The 19,304-nt window shown below is 36.6% G+C and overlaps 1 pseudogene; it reads left to right on the plus strand.

Annotated features, from left to right (window-relative positions):
* Positions 1-15,047: 15,047 nt before the first annotated feature.
* LOC111551944 lies at positions 15,048-15,698 on the plus strand (annotated as a pseudogene).
* The last annotated feature ends 3,606 nt before the right edge of the window (positions 15,699-19,304 follow it).

The following is a 19,304-nucleotide window of genomic DNA, read 5'->3' on the forward strand; positions in this document are numbered from 1 at the left end:
ATCCCAAGTAGCTGGGACTACAGGCACCTCCCAGCATGCCCAGCTAATTTTTGTATTTTTAGCAGAGACAGGGTTTCAACTTGTTGGACAGGTGGCCTTGAACATCTGACCTAAGGTGATCCGCCCCACTTGGCCTCCTAAATAAAGTTCTGGGATTACAGGCATGAGCCACTGCACCTGACTGATATCTTTTTCTTTGCTTTAAATGTTCCTCAATCATGTTGCACTTGGGCTAACTCCTACCCAATACCACTGAGTTGCCAACTGCACTGAGGCTCCTTCCCTTATCTTCCAGTCTGACTTAAGTAGAAGTCTTAGCTTCCTTTTGGGTATACCTTTACATTAATGTCATTATACTATATTATTTACTTTTAAAAGTCTTAAGTCAACTCCTTGAGGGCAGCAACTATATTTTCTTTGCATCCTTCTTTATCAGCACAGTGCTGAGGATGTATAGGTTATAAAACAGATGTCTGTTAAATAAACAAATGCAACGAACCAAATCAGAACTAACAGCAGATGAAGTAGGGCAAAGTTTTATTCTTCAATAAGCTTGCAGTGTAGTGAGAGTGGATGACAAATGGCTATAGCAAATGGAAAATCTTCTGAGGAAAGTATGCAAGTTTGCATATGGCTGGATGTATTGGCAAAAGATTCCAGGAGTAGGTATTATTTTAGATGGGCTTCTAATTACCATCATCAGTATTTCTACAGCACAAAGATGGATTTTCCAAGTTGAACTGGGAAGTTCAAGGCCATATATATCCAGGAAACAAAGTCCTTATCAGTTCATATGGGCACAGGTAGGACTTTTACTAGGCTCAGAATTATGTGTGTTAGTGTATGAGTAAGCATGAGGCTTTGAGGGATTTGAGCATGAGACTTTCATGAATATTAATGTTTCAAAAAGATCCAATAGACAGATTGATGTGAGGATTAATTTTAGATGAATTTGGAGATAATGAGACCATTAAGAATTCTTACAACAATATTTTAGGTCAGAGGATGACAAATGTTTTCTGTGAGAGGCCAGATAGTAAACATTTTGGGCTTTGTGGGCCATATTGTCTTTATTACAACTACTCAACTGTATTGTTGAAGAGTAAAAGCACCATAGATGATATGCAAATGGACAAGCATGGCTGTGTACCAATAAAAAATTATTTATGAGACAGGTGGCAGGCTTGATTTTACTTGGCCATAATTTGGTAGGTGAAAGTTAATAAAAGTCTAAACTGGACTGATAGCAGTGAAAATGGAAAATAAGGGATATCTGTAAGAAAATCATAGAAGTGGAATATATAGCACTGATTTCTTATTATGTGAGTGGCAAAAAAAAAAAAAAAAAAGAAAACAAAAGCAGTTAAAAATGACACCAAGATTTGAGACCCAGTGACTGGGAGGCCGATGGTGCCATCAAGAGTAACAGGCATGTTAAGAAAGATGCTGTTTTGAGAGTGAAGATGATTATGTATGTAATAGAGAAGCCAGTTAACAGAAAAAAGTGTGTAGTACTAGGAGCAGTTCATTAAGCTATAAATAATATCGAAAACGCCACAGCCTGTACCACATGGCGATGAGTTTTTATACATTTTTTCCAACTTTTCAATATTTACATTGTAAATAATGAAGAGGTATATGAGTTTTTGTTAATATTTTAGCATGCTCAATATGGTTTTATTAGCATTCTATACAGAATGCATTGCTCTTTCACCCATCCATCTGTGATATAAAATAAACTGGGCTTTATAAAAAGCATTTATTTCAGAAAATAGTAACCTATTTCTTGCTATAAATAAATCTTCAATATATGGTGCTTGAAAAATGGGACTGTATTCTTTTTTCTTTATTCAGAATTCAAGAGGATTTAATTTTGATTTTAAGCAGTCAAACTGAAATAAGATTAACTATAAACAATTTTTCTCCATTTCTTTTTCTGGACAGGCAAACTTTACTATGCATTTCAATTAGAAACATACTTGTCAGGTGGTAAGGAGAAAGGAATAGGTGAGTCAGCAATGGAACAGGACAGGCTTCTTTAATAAGTCTTCTTCCTGAAAAAAAAACAATGATTTGGACATGAATTATTGAAAGCCACACTGAAACTAGTCAGCAACATTGAAATAGTGTTCAGTACACCTGAAACCTGTGTAGGGGAATTATTTTAACTTCGACTTCTTAAATATCTGTAAAATTTCCTTGTTAAAACAGGAGCTAGAAATAATTTCTTTAAAATTCTACTTCATTAGGAGGTGCTTGTAAACATTGCTATTATTATTCTCAAATGCATGGAGAGTTTTGACCATAGCTAAAAATTGTTCTTCCAGCTATAACATCAAATACCTAGGACTCAGCTGCTTATGCCTTTTTATAAGTTTTCTATCTCTCATTTTTTTCATTACCATTCAATCTCATTATGTGTAACCTTTCCCAAAGATCTATTCAGACTTCGGAAACAATTCACAAATCCTATTTCAAGTAGATCGTTGATCTGAAATGTTTTATTCCTATTGTGAGTCAAACTGAATGACTGCTTCGGGAAGACCTTTTATACCTTAAACACTCTAAGGGAAATATTTTCTCTATGGAATTTTACGAGAAGAAGTATGAAACAGTTGTTTGCTGTGCATTTGAAAAATATACTGCTGGCCATGTGTAGTGATATTTAAAACACTTTAAATTATGTCTGCTTCTTCTCTGCCTTATTATATGGAATAAAATTAATCATTTATCAAAGTTGGAGTGATGGCAGATAATACCTTGTTCTAATATTCCATAAACAGATCTGAATATATTTTATATACCATAGAAACTATACCAAAGACATATTTGAAATTGAAGAAGACAATGGAAATTAAGGCCTGTGTGTGTTGAGGAAGAGGGAGCTCGTGTAAATACTTTTAAGTGTCTTCCCTGTTGTACTAAATTTTAATTACATCTTTGGGTAATTGAACTTTAAGTGAAAAAGAAATCAGATGATATGATGTGGTATTTAATATTTTCTTCCAAACAATTAATTATATAAACCACTCAAAAAGAGTTTAAGTATAAACAAATCATACAAATGTTTTTATAGCAATGATCTTCAAATTGGGGTATGAGTACCCTTGGTGGGGAGGATCAGGAAGACTTCTCACATGCTAAATGGGCAGAGATAATTGTAAAGATAACAATTGTTAGATTTTGAACCTCATTATGTATCCTTTTGTATGGGTGAGGCCGTCATGCAGGGTCTCTTTTCCCGTGTTCCTTTCATAATTACCCTCTGACTTTTACAGCAGTAATTTTCATTTGATGACATTTATTTGTTCATCTTTCTGTCAAATAATGCACTGTTTCTAAGGATGAAAGCAGCAAAGTATTAGTCATAAAACTCCCGACAAAGCCCTATATCTTATCTATCCAAGCATCTATATATCAGCTATTGAGCTATTATATAACTATTTATGTATCTTAGAATTAGAATTCAGAATTGAAATTATCCTCATTGGATGAATATTGACATACATTTACTTGAATTGGAAATTAATTCAGGCTTTTTCATTTTGTGTTTGTTTTTTGAGACAGGTTCATGTTCTGTCACCCAGGTTGGAGTTCAGTGGAGCAATCATGGCTCACTAAAACCTTGATCTCCAGGACTCAAACAATCTTCCCGCCTCAGATTCCCGAGAAATTGGGACCACAGGTGCGCAGTCACACTTTTTCTGACAGGAAGAATGCTACTATGGTTTTCTATGACAGCAGGTCTAGCTTTGAGTATTGGTTATATGTCAGACATTTTCTTTTTATAATGATTGAATGATCCAAAACATCAGTCCCAAGGCTACAAAGCATATGATACTAAAGAATAATTTTATCAAAAATTACATTAATGATATTTTAATTTTCTCAAACCTTTCTGAAAGCATCTGAATAAAAATAGTACTTCTGCATGAAAGAGAAATAGGCATGAATAACAGTTATTTCATATATCTGAGTAAAGCTTCATTTGGAATAGTTAACAGAAGTTGAGAAAATAATAGATTCTAAGGAAATACATTTCAAGCCAGGTGATTTCCAATCATTGTAGTCACTGAAAATGAATTAGAAGCTAATGATACACCAGCTAATATTTTTCATAAAGAAATATTATTTAATTGGTATTTTTAACCAGCATTTAGTAGTAATCAACCTATCTGGTCTTCCACCAATGTATATTTTGGAGAGGATGAGGGCTTTGAAAAAACATATTAAGGGAAAATATGATAAATGATTTAATTCAATTACTATAATCATCCTAGATAATTCAACTATAATAAATGTAAAACAATATTTTATTAATAGATTTCACTTAGTTTTAGGTTCATGGAAAAACGGGGAGGAAGACACAGAGATTTCTCACATTTCTCTTACCCCCATGCTTTACATAAGCATAGCCTCCCCATTATCAACACCCCTATGTTTATATTATCACTTTATCATTTTCCCTCTGTTCGGTACTAATACGACTTAAGGAATAGTCAAATTCACTGTCCCTATAGTATTTCCCCAATTCCCCTTCTCCCATTATACAAACGACTACATTATTACACCAGCAAGGTGTTTGCCTCCAATAGACATTTCTCCAAGTTACTGCCAGTGAAATATTTAGCAATTGGGTCACCATTTTTGCACAAAACTACTCATGTCCCACAGTTTACTCACGATTGGATTCTTATTGCCAGCCAGGATGCAAGTGAACCAGTTCTAAAATCTATCTTTTTTACTTATTTTCTTGAACCACTCTCAATATCAACTTTGTTCATGGCATCTTAGAAGAAGATCTCAAGATATGATTAGACATAAATGAGAATTACTGTGGTAAATTCCTGTGAAGGTTAAGGAGAGAGGACTCGTGAGTGATGAAAAAAGCCTTTAAAACATAATGCACACATGTCACCTATGAAAGAAGAGAAGGGAAAAAGGAGGATGAGCTCAGAAGAGTTTGTGTTGTAGAACTGCTTTGACAGAGTTGATTGGGAGAGCTTAGGAATGGTCTGTCATTAAATGAGTGCCATATTGGGCTGAAATGTTCCATCCGTAGTACTCCCTGATACACTCAGTCATTGTCTTGCAGCAGCCTTGAGGAAATGAAGCCTCAGATTGAGCCCCATGGAGAATCTGAAGGTGTGCCGGTCGGGCGTTGTGAGTTTTCCTGAAATTGTAGGCCTTCTTGAAGGGAGATCTGTGTGATACACACCCATGGACAGACAATGGAATTTAAAAAATTCACACACAACCCAATCACTTAAGTATATATTATGTTCTTTTTATAAGCTATAAATAGGGAATTAGTTCAAAAAGACAAAGCAAGAAGGAAGTGTGGCATTAAAAATTGGCTGGAAAATTTGACAGGAGAGAAGAAAATAAAAAGGAGAGAAACAAAAAGATAAACTTATAGAAATTTAAACTGGAAGAAATAATAGGCATAGTCTAAAATATTTAATATTTGAAAAAGAAACCTGAAAAATGGAAAAATTAAGATTGCAGTGCTGACATTTACCTATTTATTTATTATACTATTCATATACAAAAGGAAATGATATGAAATACAACATTATTTTACAGAGTTTGAAATAGATGATATAAAACACTCTAGGTTTGTAGTTCTAAGTAGTCATTTCAAATCCTTGTTTATATGTCTTTTTTATGCTCTGTGTATCAAGAATGATGTCAGAAAAACAAACACTTGGACTGTTCTTAATAGCAGAAGAATACAACTAGCTTTGAAGATTAATGACATGTAAATAACATATTGAATACAAATAAAAAAAAAAAAGGTTGAGGCTCCTTCATATAAATATTTTTGGAAACAAGTCTCCTATCTGTATAAAAGTATTAAGTCTAAAGAAACTTTTCCACAATAAACTAGGATATGGCACAACCATTGGCTGGCTGTGCATGATCTTCTTTCATAAATGACAGCGTATCTTCCATTGACCTATCCTCCCATGAATAAAAATTGTAAACACTGGAAAAAATTAACAAACAACACTTTGAATGCACTGGGGAGCAATGAAGGACAGGCAGAAACTGGAGTGGGCTCCTTATTGCAAACTCCTGGCATACGTTATATCCTCAATTGTAATTTTAGAGGATTTCCTATTTTATCTGAATTGGTAGCAGTAATAATGGCAGTGAGATCTCTGATAATTATGACTAGATAGATAGTAATTATGACAAAATCTCTATGACAGATTTTATCTCTGAGAGAGAGTTTGTTGAAGCCCAGTCTATGAATATCATCTTAGTTCACCGTAGCTGAGAGGGCAAAACCTGTAGCACTCACTGTAAATTTCTGAAGCTTGAACAGCTTTTTAATGAGATCTTTTCCCATCTCCCATCACAGATAATGACACTTTCCTCTCAGTTCAGCACAGTGATGAGATGAAATTCCAACAGCAATAGTAACTGCAATGGTGACATAAAGAGTTAAAGACAGGAAATGCTATTGCAAGGCAGCATCTTGGAGGGCTGGACAGGCCTGAACTATGTAATCCTGATGGAGGACCAGCAAACATAATCCACAAACTGGCTAGTTCTGTGGACAATGGAATTGCATCCTGCCTTCTTAGAATATTTAGGGAAAATTTATTGTAATGTATTAGACGTCCCAAAATTCTGCAGTGGAACATTCAGAACATTACAAGTTGGAGACAAAGGTTAACATGGCCTGCTTACTCACAAGCTTGGAAGGCCTATAATATAAGGCTCAATTACAGTATATTATTTGCTGAGGCTCTTAAAATTACTGATTAATTTTGTGTAAACTCTAAGTGGAATTCCCAAATGTCAAAACTGTGAACATTAACATTCACATACAGCCTCTAAATTGAGTTATATTGGTCAACAATAGAAGAAAAATATTTTAAAAGCAATGTTATTATATTTCATGCTGGATAGTTCTTAAGACTGTTGCAGAAGTATTTTTGAAAATCCACATTGCAAATGTAATCTGGAGATAAGAGATTAGCTAATGATATCATTGGAGTGAAACTTGAAAGTCTCATTTTTGAATGTCAGAACAAGGATGGCATAAGGAAAGCCCAAAGGCAGGACCTGGAGAACACTGGTAGGTATAGCGAGGTTACTAGGTTGGTGGTCATGGTCAGGAATATACTCAAATGCCAGTTGATAAAGAAGTATTAAATCCCACTTTGGGAGGCCTAGGAAGGTGGATCACTTGAGGCCAAAAGTTTAAGACGTGGTAAAACCCCGTGTTTACTAAAAATACAAAAATTAGCTGTGCATGGTGGCACATGCCTGTAATCTCAGCTACTTGGGAGGCTGAGGCACAAGAATTGCTTGACCCTGAGAGGTGGGGGTTGCAGTGAGCCAAGATCGCACCACTGAACTCCACGCTGGGTGACAATAAGACTCTGTGTCAAAAAAAAAAAAAAAAAAAAAAAAAAAAAATCCAGACAGTGTGAATTATAAGGACAAAGTCTACAGAGCAGAGGGCTGATTCTAAAATGAAGCTCAATTTCCTAAATGGTAATCTAATAAAAAAAGAAATTAAAAAAAATTCAGAGCTGGAAGTAAATGAGGACATAAAGAGAAAACACTAAAATACACCAAAAAAGTTCATGTAAAAAAAAAAATTAAAAGTATTATCAACATTTGAGAGAATTGAAGATATGAATACAATGGGATCCAGGTAAAATTCCAAAGATGAAATAGAATTTCAGGTCTCTTGGAAACCACATACAGCAGCTAAGGGAAGATTTTTCTATGTTTGTTTCATAGAGTTTCCATATCTTGGGGAAAATGTAACTTTCTGTTTCTTGATGATGTGATGTGTGATTTCTGAGAGTATGATACTATCAATTGCATAAATGCTTCATTATGCTAGCTTTATTAGCTGTGATTCTTTGAATTCTAAACACCAAATACAGACATTAAAATAAAATCATAAACATAGATTCAAGATCAAAACTCTATCATTTCTAAAATTATATGCCTCTTGTTTTCTTCGTTCTCAATGCAATCTTCTAGATTGCAATTTATTTAATAGAATAGATCTAGTTTCCATATCTGATAATTATCTTAAGAACTATTAATTATATTTCTAGTAACTAGTATATTTAAAATTTAAAATATTAATGTAGAAAAAATAGAAATGATGAATAGAAATTGAATACAACTGTGGGAAAATAAGAATGACTTAAAAATTACCAAAAGTATCATTGCAATTAACATATTTTTTAAAACATAAAAATGAACTGATCATATGAGCAGGATATTATCTTAAAACACTGTTCCACATTCAGTTTTGGTAGATGATGGAAAAATCTGAAGATTATGTTTTCGTGAGAATAATGTTTCAGTTCATTTGAAAGTACTTCCATTTTTTTTAATGGAGAAACCAGATTGTTATGAAAGAAGAAAGAAGACTAGCACACTCATTCAAACAGATGATACATTTCCAGCCACAGTTGTTCACTGATACTTTATTATTTTGTTGAGGCATTTGTCCCCTCTTCTACCCCATTCCCATTCTCAGAATGCCATTCCATTCCTCAGTCAGCAAGAGCACTGCAATATACTTAAATTTAAACCCAAATGGTTTTTATTGCTTGTTTGTGTGTCAAAAGCAAACATGTTTTCCTAAGTTATCTAGCAATTCAATTGTTTTTCTTTAAATTTCTGGATACTATCAAACTTTGAATGCATACAAGTCTATGCTTATACTATAGAATTAAAAAACATAATCCATCTAGTGTCATGTAATGGCTGAAGTTTTAACCAAGAGCTGTAAAATTTTTAAAAATAAAACTCTGCCTGCCAGACAGTTTCACATTTGGGAACTCGGCTTTGCTTCACATACCCTGGCACAGAAAATAGTTTCCACATTCTCAGAAACCTAATGGTAATTCCACATTGCTGTTTCCCTCTGGGGGTTCACAGCATTTGTATCAGATTGCAACCTCTCTAGAAGCTCATGTTCATTTAAAAATCTTTCCCCACCTTGAGCTTTGTTTGTATTTCTCATTCCATATTATTTTTCATGAGTTTAGTAGTTTTCAGGGAAAATAATTTCTTATACTAATACTTAATTTTAACAATCAATGAGATGAAATTCTGCAGGTGAAGTTGGTGGCTGAGGATTACAAAGACTCTCAAAATGAAGGAACTAATGTAGAATATTAGATCTTAGTTGAGAAACTCTCCATCCCACAACATCATAATCTAATATTAGTCTTGTTTTTATAAGAATATTTCTATGTATGAAAATACATAAATGAGAGGAAAAGAATTCTGACACTCAAATTATTTATAGATTAAACACTGAATTATTTTTCTTATATGTGAAGTAAGGATATTGCATTAGGCCGTTCTTGTGTTGATATAAAGAAATATCTGAGGCCAGGTAATTTATAAGAAAAGTGGTTTAATTGGTTCACAGTTCTGCAGGCTGTACAAGAAGCACGGTGCCAACATCTGCTTTTGGGGAGGCGTCAGGGAGATTTTACTCATGGCAGAAGGCAAAGCAGGAGCAGACACCTCACACAGCAAAAACATGAGCGAGAGAGAGAGTGTGGGGAGGAGATGTCACACACTTTTAAATGACCAGATCTCATGTAAATTCAGAGTGGGAGCTCGCTTATCACAAAGGGGATGGCTCAAGCCATTTATGAGGGATTCATCCCATAATCTAAACACCTCTCACCAGGTCCTACCTCTAACAATGGGGATTTCATTTTAACGTGAGATTGGGATGGGGACAAAAATCCAAACTATGCAATTCCACTCCTGGTCCCACCAGATCTCATGTTCTTGCCACATTGAAAAATACAATCATACCTTCCCAATAATCCTCCAAAATCTTTACTTATTCCAACATAAATTCAAAAGTCTAAAGTTCAAAGTCTCGTCAGAGACAAGGCAAGTCCCTCACACCTATGAACATGTAAAATAAAATAAAATAAAATAAACAAAAAAACAAGTTAGTTACTTCTAATATACAATGGGGATATATGCATTGGGTAAACATTCCCATTCCAAAAGGGAGATATCATCCAAAAGAAAGGAACTACAGACCCCATACAAGTTTGAAACCCAGTAGGGAAATCATTAAATCTTAAAGTTCCAAAGCAATCTCTTTTAACTACATGTTCCACATCCAGGACACACTGGTATGAGGGGTAGAGTCCTAGTGCCTTGGGCAGCTCTGCCCCTGTGTCTTTGCAAGGTAAAGCTCCCATGTCTGCTCTGAGATTGTTGAATGCCTGCAGCTTTTCCAGGCACAGGGTGCAAGCTGCTAATGGATCCACCATTCTTGGGTCCATAGGGATGGTGGCCAGCTTCCCACAGATCCACTAGGCAGTTCCCCACTGATAATTCTGTGTGGGGCCGCCAACCCCATACTTTCCCTCCAAACCTAGAAGAGGTTCTCTATGAGGGCCAACCCTGGGACAGGCTTCTGCCTGCATACCCAGACTTTCTCACAGATTCTCTGAAATCTAGACGGAAGTTGCCAAGTCTTCACTCTTGCATTCTATTTGCCTGTAGGCTTAACACAATTTGGAAGCTGCCAAAGCTCATGGCTTGTGCTCTTTGGAGTGGCAGCCTGTGTTGCACGTGGGGTCCCTTGGAGCCATGGCTGGAGCTGGAATGGTGGGGTTGCAGGGAGCAGTGCTTCAAGACAGCACAGAGCAGTGAAGCCGTGGGCCTGGCTTACAAAACCATTCTGTCCTCCTAGGCCTCAGAGCCTGTGATAGGAAGGATTACCTCTTAGGTCTCTGAAATGCCTCTAAGGTTTTTTCCCTAGTGTCTTAGATGTTAACACTTGGTTCCCTTAGACATTTAAGTGGCTCATGGTTCTACAGGCTGTATAGGAAGCATAGTGCTGGCATCTGCTTCTGGGGAGGCCTCAGGAAGATTTTACTCACAACAGAAGGCAAAGCAGGAGCAGACACTTCACATGACAAAAACAGGAGCAAGCGAGAGTTGGGTCTGGCTCAAGTTGGGTATCATCAAGGGCATGGCTCAAGCCATTCATGAAGGATCTGCTGCATGATCCATATACCTCCTACCAGGCTTCATCTCCAACATTGGGGATTACATTTCAACATGAGATATGGATGGAGACAAATATCCAAACTATATCAGATTTTAAGATTTAAAAAGAATGGCCATGTGCAATGGCTCACACCTGTAATCCCAGTATTTCAGGGGGCTGAGGCAGGAGGATCACTTGAGCCCAGGAGTTTGAGACCAGCCTGGGCAACAGAGTGAGATCTTGTCTCTGCCAAAAATGAAAACACTGCTCTAGCCTGGTGGTGAGTGTATGTGTTCCTGTCTATATGGAAGGCTAAGGTGGAAGGATTGCTTGGGCCCAGGAGTTCAAAGTTACTGTGACCTGTGTTCATTCCATTGCATTCCAGTCTGGGTGACAGAGTGGGACCCTGTCTCTGAAAATCATAATAACAATAATTGTTATCATTTAAATTTGGCTGAAATATGTGAGGATGAGTAATTTGGCCTAAATTATCTGCCTATATTGCTAAGTCATTGGAAAACTGCAGTGCAAAACTTCTGATTTTCTGTACAATCTAATCATAGCCAGTAATTGTATCTAATGAAATTTTATGTATAGCAACCACAACTAGGTTAAGTGGAAATATATTTTTAATACATGCTTTTTGATGATAATGGTTAAGTGGTAAAAAAGCAACTGAATTAAACTTATTTACATTTTAACAAGTACAGCTTTGTCTAGGTAAAATCAATGAGCATAATTACAGTATTTCTCAATAAAGTGTATTTTAGATTCGAAAATATATTTTCACATAGGATAAATACATTGAATCCTTTTATTTTCTTCTGGAAATTTACTATATGTAAAACAGAATGGGGGAAGGGAATTAAAGGAAAATGTCCATTCTTCTGATGGCCTTTAAGTATCAAAATAAACAGAAAATAACCTATTCCAACTACTGTTCCCATTGCTAAAATAGTCCTTTATAAATTTAAGAAAAAATATTAGTAGCAAAAATATGATGCAAATGATCATAGAAATTGAACAAAACTTTTTTTTCCTCTAAGCTTAACTCTTGCAGACAATTTATATGACAGTAGACTGCATTGGCTTATCTATGCAGTCTTTTATTTATTTATTTATATATACCTTGTCACTCTACTCCTCTATCAGGAAAGGTTGTTGCCAATGTGTATAATATTTTTATAGCCTGTCTGAAAGTATCAAAATCAGCACTAATAAACCCAGTATACAATTTTTCAGTTTAGTTAAGTAGTATTGCCTGAGCCACTGCAATATGAATCAAAATAAGGTTCATTTTCACTTATTTTTTTCAGGTATGCTGCTGACAAGATTTGTGGGTAATGACTGAAAAGAAAATGTTATTTTCTTATGTTTTGTTGTTGCTAAGGTTGTTGATGTTTTACATGTAGTTATGGGTTTCAATAAACTTCTCCCTGAACCACAAAGGCAAATTTTAAAATGGTATGTACATTAACATGAGACATGTATAGCATAAACAGTTTAATTTCTCATATTAAGAGGTAAAATGTATCAAGGATGGCTAGCCAAAAATGCAGTCACAGAAATCAGTCCAAAGTTTTCAAATGGAGAGTGTCAGCTTAACCAGGGATACCTGGGGATTGAATTTAGAGTGTTCCCCTTTTCTATCTGCTACTTGGATATTCCCTTTGCTGAGAAACATCAGCTGATCAGAAAAATAAGCTGGGTCTTCTTCTTCTTTTTTTTTCAGATAGGATTTCACTCCCATCACCCAGGCTGGAGTGCAGTGGCACTATCTCAGCTCACTACAACCTCTGCCTCCCAGACTCAAGGGATTCCCCCACCCCAGCCTCTAGAGTAGCTAGGAATATAGGCACATACTACCACTACTGGCTAATTTTTGTATTTTTAGTGAGATGGGGTTTTACCATGTTGGCCAGGCTGGTCTCAAACTCCTGACTTCAAGTGATCCTCCTGCTTTGGTCTCCCAAAGGGCTGGGATTATAGGCATGAGCCACTTCACTCAGCCCAAGATGAGTTATTTTGTGTATGTAGTAAAGTCTGTCTGCCCAGTTTAAAGAAAGACTAAAGAGTATGTTTTTTGATGAATAATAAGTTCTCTGAATACCTGAACGTAATGAAAGCCAAACTCTTGTTTTCTCAGTAGGAAAAAAATAGAGAAAGAGACTTTCTTTGCCAAATGTAGTAGTCATGACAGGCTGTTATACATACTAAAGCTTTCTGAAACCCCATTGTCTGTATTATGGTAAAAGTATAAACTTTTATGTCTCAGGTGTACACCATTAAAGCTATCAGAATCAGAAAACATGTATTAGAATAGCACATTGACATCTGATTGATGAAGCAAATGTTCCTTAGTACACAGATTGCTCCAACCACTCCATTGTATACAATTTCTGTGTGATTTAGAGATCAGTCTACTTTTGGCTTGCTGATTTTTATGAGATTTGATTTTATGATATTTGATACCTACATAGAAGTGGTCATTGCCATATTCCACAACTGACTCAAAGGAGAACTCTTTATTAGGATTTATGCATATTATAAACCACCCACCCTCATATTGAAAAATCTTTAAAAAATAATCTTCTTTCTATAACCCACCATGTACCCTATAATAGGACCTGTGGATTTTCTATAAGGAGATTAGAGAATCAAATTTAAAAATGCAATATTCCTTGACAATTTTTAAATGATTATATTGATGGGAATCTATTCATGTAATGATTCATCTTTGGTCTTAATTCTGCAGAATAAAGAGAAAAGCGTATATAGAGAGGTCTCCATATTATATCCTTACTATAAAATAAAGAAGCAAATAATTGGTTGTCCAATTTTTAGTGAAGTCTTTCTACATTATTAACAACGATGGTCTCCCATATAGAATAGGGTTTATATATACATTAATATATTGTAAAAGAACGATATAGGCCGGGCACGGTGGCTCAAGCCTGTAATCCCAGCACTTTGGGAGGCCTAGACGGGCGGATCACGAGGTCAGGAGATCGAGACCATCCTGGCTAACACGGCGAAATCCCGTCTCTACTAAAAAATACAAAAAAGAAAAAAACTATAGCCGGGCGAGGTGGCGGGCGCCTGTAGTCCCAGCTACTCCGGAGGCTGAGGCAGGAGAATGGCGTGAACCCGGGAGGCGGAGCTTGCAGTGAGTTGAGATCCGGCCACTGTACTCCAGCCTGGGTGACAGAGCGAGACTCCGTCTCAAAAAAAAAAAAAAAAAAAAGAAGGATATAATTCTTCCCCAGAATCAGACTAAAGACATAGAACGGCCTTTTTTTCTACAGATTAGAATGATGGATAGAATATTTCTGGAAGAACCATGATTGTCTTGAGCTCAACCTGACACCTACTGAACACTGTCAAATATGACTTGGTATGTTCCATATAAACGTATAATATGAACTACATGATTGTATACCCTGCATCATATGCCTTTATATCTTTATCTACAAATTCTAGGGTTTGTTTGTTTCTTTGTTTGTTTGTTTGTTTGTTTTGAGACAGAGTCTCGCTCTGTCACCCAGGCTGGAGTGCAGTGGCACGATCTTGGCTCACTGCAAACTACGGCTCCCGGGTTCACGCCATTCTCCTGCCTCAGCCTCCCGAGTAACTGGGACTACAGGCACCTGCCACCGCACCAAGCTAATTTTTTGTATTTTTAGTAGAGACAGCGTTTCACCGTGGTCTCACTGTGGTCTCAGTCTCCTGACCTTGTGATCCACTCACCTTGGCCTCCCAAAGTGCTGGGATTACAGGCGTGAGTCACCACGCCCGGCCATTATAGGGTATTTTCTTATATTTTCATTTGAATGTTGAGTACACTTATCTAAGAGATACTACTATTTGACTTCTGAAACACCTCAGGATTTGAACATCATTTAAATTCTGAAAAAAGAAAACAAGAAAAATTCCTTTTCTTTCTGTCCTTCATTTAAAAGGACATTTACCATTTAAAAGAGCGAATTAGATCCCCGTGATCACCCTTGTGGGTGACAGATGACAGGCCATGCTCCCTGTCGGGGGTGGGGTGCGGATAGCTTGGGTTGCACAGGCTGGGGTCAGGGATGACAGGAGGAAGTGGTTCTTGACTACTCAGCCTGTTCCCAGGACCTGTCGCACCAGTAGAGGTACAATATGGATGGTGGGCTCATGGCCTTTCTTTACCCCAGTGGATTCTATAGAACACACTGCCGGTCTCTTGTCGTCCATTTACCCGGCTTCTTTGGATATCCATTTGAAAGAACTAGAGAAGAGTGCTTTTGAGGCCAGGCTTTTGAGATGATTCTCAGCCCTCAGTCAAAAGAATCAATTCTATAATTCCTTTCCTCCTCTCCACAGAAGAAGGATCATTTCCCTAGAGGAAACTCAGAAGATATGAGAAGCTGCAGAAGAAAGACATAAGTCCTAGGAAGCTGAGGTCTTGAAGCAGCTTGCAAAGAATGGAGAAATAAGTGGTTTAGAAAGCAATAGAAGAGAATAATAACTTCAGTAAAATGGCAAAAAGAATCTGACCCACAAAATGGAAGCTAATGAAGAGAACAGAGAGGCACAAATAGCTGTCAAATTGGAGTGTTTGCCAGAGAAGAATAAGCACATTGAACAAGTGCAGAAGAACAAAGAATTCAGAGGTCCTGCTGATGAGACTAAAGCTGACTAATTTGTTCTGAGAACTGACTTTCATCCTCTATTTCCTAAATATCCAAAAACTACTGGCCAGTGTCATTTATTCTGGCCTTTCTGACAATACTCTAGAAGCTAATGCACAGCTGTATACATAAACCCATACTGTAAGATGTTGGTTTAGGGGATAAAGGGGTGAAAGTGAAAGTGTGGTTCTTTCTAATGTAGATATTTTTCTCATTGCATCTTTTTTATTTCAATACACTTGGTGCGCTGGGCTAATGGCAAGTACTGTATTTGCTCTGTGAAAACATATTGTGAAGAGTATGTAGTGGCTTCTTTCGAACTTTTAAATGCTAAATATATGTTCACTTTTCAATCCCAATTGTGTCCCAATCTTACCAGATGCTTAAATAGTTAAGTATCTTACAAGATATTTAAATGGTTAATAAAACTGCACAGTACTATTGGTGGCAGTGAGTTCAAAAAAATAAAAAGAGAAGGCCTGGTATGGTAGCTCATACCTGTAATCCCAGGACTTTGGAAAGCTGAGGTGGGAGGATCACTTGAGGTCGAGTTCGGGACCAGCCTAAACAACATGATGAAATCATGTCCCTTCTAAAAATACAAACATTAGCCGGGTGTCCTGGCAGATGCCTGTAGTCCCAGCTACTTGGTAGGCTAAGGCAGGAAAATTGCTTGAACCTTGGAGATGGAGGTTACAATGAAACGAGATCATACCACTGTACTCCAGCCTAAGTGATACAGCAATATTTCATCTCAAAATAAAATAAAATAAAATAAAAAATAAAAAAATAAAAAAGAAGCATTACATGAATGTTTTTAAACTAGACTTGTGATTCTCTTGGTCCTCTGAATTTTACAGACAAATGTAATCCTCATAATAGATGACAGAAGAATCTTCCTTGAGGCTTTGACCAGCCCATAGATCCGTAAGTTGAACCCATGCCCAGAGAATTTCCCATCTTCTTTTAAGTATCCTAAACATATAAATTAATGAAAAAGTAGGGATTGTTAGTTTTAGAGAAGCCCTAATAAGAGAGATGGAGACCAAAATACACAACAGAAAAATGTAAAAAGGAAATTGGAGAAAAGAGACACCTTAGTAATTAAAAATTCAAGTAATTTATTATTAATTTAGTAATAATTATATGTATGTATTCAGAATTTTTTAGAAAATGTGCATTTGAAATATTAGAAGATAAAATCTAGAAAGTGTCTTGAAATGTTAAAAAACAGAATTGATGAGAAATAGTGAGACAGGTAAAGAAAATTAGAGGATCAATATGACATCACCTAAAAATATTTCCAAAAATAAAAAAATAGAGAAAAGGAGAGGTATAAAATATCAAAGAAATCATTCAAGGGATTTTCCCAGCACAGTAGAGCATATTTCCTAGGTGAAAAGAAACTAATTGGTTTCTGGAACCCTTGTACTAAAGCACATCACATTGAAATTCTAGAAAACTGAAGTTTGGCAAAGAGAGGATCCTAAAGGTTTTGAGACAGGGAGAAGATATAGATATAGGTTACATGAAAAGGATCAGGACTCATAATTGCATCAGAGATTTCAGTAGTGGTACAGGCAACCAGTTGAAAAAACAAAAACAAAAACAAAAGCACTTTCAAAGTCCTGGGTGGGACTTGTTCCCAAAATAAAACTGTATATTTTATCACCCATCAGTCAAATACAAAGGTAGAAAAACATTTTCTTCAGACATGCATAATCTCAAAAATTATCTCCACTCCTCTTTTTTCAGGAAGTTGCTAGCTGATGTACTCCACCAGTGATGTATAAGTTTTGCATCAACTGAACTGGATCAGGGATGCCCAGATATATGGTTGAACATTATTTCTGAGGAAGTCCGTAAGGATGTTTTCAGATAAAATCAACATTTGGATCATTAGACTCAGTAACGCAGATGGTCTTTTTCAATGTGAGTAGGCATCATTTAATCCATTGAGGCATGAATAGAGTAAAACATGGAAGAAAGGAGGATTTAACCCTTTGTCTGTACCACTCCTTTAGCTGGCATGTAATTATTCTCTTGCCCTGGGACCAGGATATACATCATTTTGTTTCCTTGATTTTCAAGCCTTTAGACCCAGACTGACTGACACGACTGGCCTTTCTGGGTCATCAGTGTCTATGTGGTGGATCATGGGACTTCTCAGCTTCCATAACCATATGCATCATTTCTTTAGAATAAATCTCTTTATCATACAAAAATTTAGCTGGGCGTGGTGGCAGGCACCTGTAGTCCCAGCTACTAGGGAGGTTGAGGCAGGAGAACGGCGGGAACCTGGGAGGCGGAGCTTGCAGATCGCGCCACTGCACTCCAGCCTGGGTGATAGAGCGAGATTCCGTCTAAAAAAAAAAAAAAAAAAAAAAAAGGAATAATTCTCTTTATATCCTACAGATTGTTTCTCTGCAGAATCCTGAGTAATATACCAGTAAAATGAAGTAAACCAAGAAAAAGGAAAAGAAACCTATGTGACCTAGAAGGAAGATTCAATGTGCAAAGAGAAGTGAATCTCCAGAAGGAGAGGGGAAAGGTCCTCCCAGTAGGACAGCTGAATCACAAGCCTCAAGAGCACTGAGCCCAAGCTGGTGACTTTTCGTGCTCACGAGGAAATATGTCTCTGAGATATTAAGTCAGTAAAGCATTTGATGTGCTTGAATGTGCTGAGGAGATTGATATTAACAGCAGGAATTTTGGAGTAAATTAATGGTATGTTCCCAAGTAGTTAAGTAAATAAGAGAAGCAAATTGGTTTAAAAACAAAAGTTCTGGCTAGGTGTGGTGGCTCAGGCCTGTAATCCAAGCACTTTGGGAGGCCAAGGCTGAGGTCAGGAGTTTGAGACTAGCCTGACCAACACAATCAAATCCTGCCTCTACTAAAAATACAGAATTAGCTGGATGTGGTGATGCACACTTGTAATCCCAACTACTTGGGAGGCTGAGGCAGGAGAATCACTTGAACCCAGGAAGCGGAGGTTGCAGTAAGCCAGGATCGTGCCATTGCACTCCAGCCTGGGCAATAAGAGTGAAAAGAAAAAAAGAAAAAAAAGGAAAAAAAACTAAACTTCTGCCAGAAGTTAAATTCTATGTAGACTCAAACCAAGACTAAACTGTGACTAGCCTTCACCCTTGTACATAGTCATAATGAAAACCTGAATACTAATAAAACAATAAAATTATATTTTGAGAATGAGGTGACAAGTGTGAAATATGGGAAAATACGGTTTAAAACGTGGGAAACAAAAGAGAACTTAGTCTTCAATTTTCATGGTAGGAAGCCAATAGATACTGTCTTTAAAAAATCAAGAAGCAGCAACGTAAGCATATATTTTATAGATGTGAAGAAAAATGCCTAACAAAAGAGCTAAGAGAATGGGACAAGGGCATGTGACTGCTATTTCTCTTACTAGGCTTTATATATCCTTTTGATTGTTGAAACTGTGTGAAAGTAAAATTAAAGAAAATGAATGGCTATGCTTCAACGCTTCAATATTGGTATCGCTAAACAATATTATGTTATCGATAAGGTGTTGCCCTTACAGAAACATTCTGATTTTTTAAAGAATAGTTGAACGTCACAGGAAGTTTTCTGCCAGCTGC

This window comes from Piliocolobus tephrosceles, chromosome 3 (assembly GCF_002776525.5).
Source record: "Piliocolobus tephrosceles isolate RC106 chromosome 3, ASM277652v3, whole genome shotgun sequence".
Lineage (NCBI taxonomy): Eukaryota > Metazoa > Chordata > Mammalia > Primates > Cercopithecidae > Piliocolobus > Piliocolobus tephrosceles.